This window comes from Piliocolobus tephrosceles, chromosome 11, assembly GCF_002776525.5.
Source record: "Piliocolobus tephrosceles isolate RC106 chromosome 11, ASM277652v3, whole genome shotgun sequence".
Taxonomy (NCBI): domain Eukaryota; kingdom Metazoa; phylum Chordata; class Mammalia; order Primates; family Cercopithecidae; genus Piliocolobus; species Piliocolobus tephrosceles.
In genome coordinates, this window is record NC_045444.1 from 43,625,139 (window position 1) to 43,627,623 (window position 2,485).

Below are 2,485 nucleotides of genomic sequence, written 5' to 3' on the forward strand. Positions count from 1 at the left end.
GAAGGCTAGTGATGCCACTGTCGACATTGCTGTTCTAGCTGACGTTAAAAGATGGGCCTCACTGGTGAATTTCTGTTAAATAGCATGAGCGTATACAGCTCATTCCTTTACAGGGTGCCTTGGAATGCAAGTTTATGGTCACCCTTGCCTGTTCTGGAAGTGTTATCACCAACACAGTGCTTGATTCCAACCAGACACGAATTGTTTGCCACCTCTAGTCCCATTGGCTTAGTCACACTTGCTCCCATTCCAACTTGGCAAAAATGCCTGCACTGCTTGGCCACTTGCTTCTATCATCTGGCATTTAGATGTGGGCTGAATCCTCTCCTCAGTAGCATTCGGGGCCACAGAGATGCTTTGGTTGCAGGCGCCAAACACATGTTCCAGACAGTGGGTGTCCAGATGTAGGTAGAGTTTCCATGGGCTGATTCATTCATGCAACCCTCACGGGATGGAGGGGCAATCAGGGCTTCTTGAAGGCAGCCCCCTAGAGCACTATTTCTAGAAGAGCCTCTCAACACACCTCCCAGAACATTCAGCCCTCTATAGGGCTGTGACAAAAGGTAAATTTCTCCCAAGGCCCAGTCAAACTGTGGTTATCTGTTTCTGCCACTCACTAGCCAGTCTACTTTGGGCAAAAAAATTACATGCATTGATGGGTAAATCTCAGTTTCCTAAGGGGCAGAACCTGCCTTCTGTCTGTTTGTGAAGATCGTAGAATGTGAAAGTATTTTCTTTTTTTTTTGCGACGGAGTCTGGCTCTGTCGCCCAGGCTGGAGTGCGGTGGCCGGATCTCAGCTCACTGCAAGCTCCGCCTTCCAGGTTTACGCCATTCTCCCGCCTCCGCCCCCCAAGTAGCTGGGACTACAGGCGCCCGCCTCGTCGCCCGGCTAGTTTTTTGTATTCTTTAGTAGAGACGGGGTTTCACCGTATTAGCCAGGGTGGTCTCGATCTCCTGACCTTCTGATCCGCCCGTCTCGGCCTCCCAAAGTGCTAGGATTACAGGCTTGAGCCACCGCGCCCGGCCAAAAGTATTTTCTAAACTGCTATGCACCATATACATTTTTGGCCATGATATCTCCAAAATTGCATCATAGCTTCAAAATTCAAATTTCAGCTAAACTACAACTGAAGTCAATAGGAGTGGATTTTAAAGATCTGCTTTCATTAGAAATAGTAGGCCACAGGTTCTGAGAATTAGTATTTGTCGGGTGTTTGATACATACTCAGTTCTCTGTTAAGGACTGTGAAGATGGCTGGGCGTGATGGCTCACACCTATAATCCCAGCACTTTGGGAGGCCAAGGCAGGCGAATCACTTGAGGTCAAGAGTTCAAAACCAGCCTGGCAAACATGGCAAAACTCTGTCTCTACTAAAAAATGGCAAAAATTAGATAGGCATGGTGGCAGGCGCCTGTAGTCCCAGCTACTCAGGAGGCTGAGGCACAAGAATCGCTTGAACCTGGGAGGCAGAGGTTGCAGTGAGCTGAGATCGCGCCACTGGGCTCCAGCCTGGGCAACAAAGCAAGACCCTGTCTCAAAAAAAAAAAAAAATGGACCGTGAAAGATACATGGTAAGTGAAGACATGATTCCTAATATTAACAAGATTATGATTTAACATAAAACAAAAGATACTTTGATAATTAAGTGAGAGATGCTAGATACCGTAACAATTCAAAAGTAAAGAGGAGCTATGAGGGCTGAAGAAATGGGGTAGCTTCATGGATAATGCATGTGATAGATTCTGTCATTTGTGTCTGTCAAGGACCCTTTTTTAAGGGTATCTTAGTCCATTCTGCAATAACAAAACACTTTAGACAGGGCAATTAATAATCAACAGAAATTTATTTCTTACAGATTTAGAGGCTGGGAAGTCTAAGGCGGCAGTGGCTTTGGTGTCTGGCAAACACTTGCTCTCTGCTTGAGTGCAGTAGCACAATCACAGATCATGGCAGCCTTGACCTCCTGGGCTCAAACAATCTTCCTACTTCAGCCTCCCCAGTAGCTGGGGCTACAGGCACAAGCCACCATGCCCAGCTAATTTCTGTATTTTTTGTAGAAATAGGGTTCTGCGGCCAGGCGCAGTGGCTCACGCCTTAATCCCAGCACTTTGGGAGGCCAAGGCAGGTGGATCACTTGAGGCCAGGATTTCAAGATTGGCCAACATAGTGAAACCCCATCTCTACTAAAAATACAAAAATTAGCCAGGCGTGGTGGCACATGCCTGTAATCCCAACTACTCAGGAGGCTGAGACACGAAAATCACTCGAACCTGGGAAGTGGAGGTTGCAGTGATGGCGCCACTGCACTCCAACCTGAGCGACAGAGTGAGACTCTTGTCTCAAAAATGAAAGAAAAGAAAAGGAGAGAGAGAGAGAGAGGGAGGGAGAGAGAGAGAAGAAAGAAAGAAAAGAAAGAGAGAGAGAGAGAAAGAAAGAAAAGAAAGAAAGAAAGAAAGAAAGAAAGAAAGAAAGAAAGAAAGAAA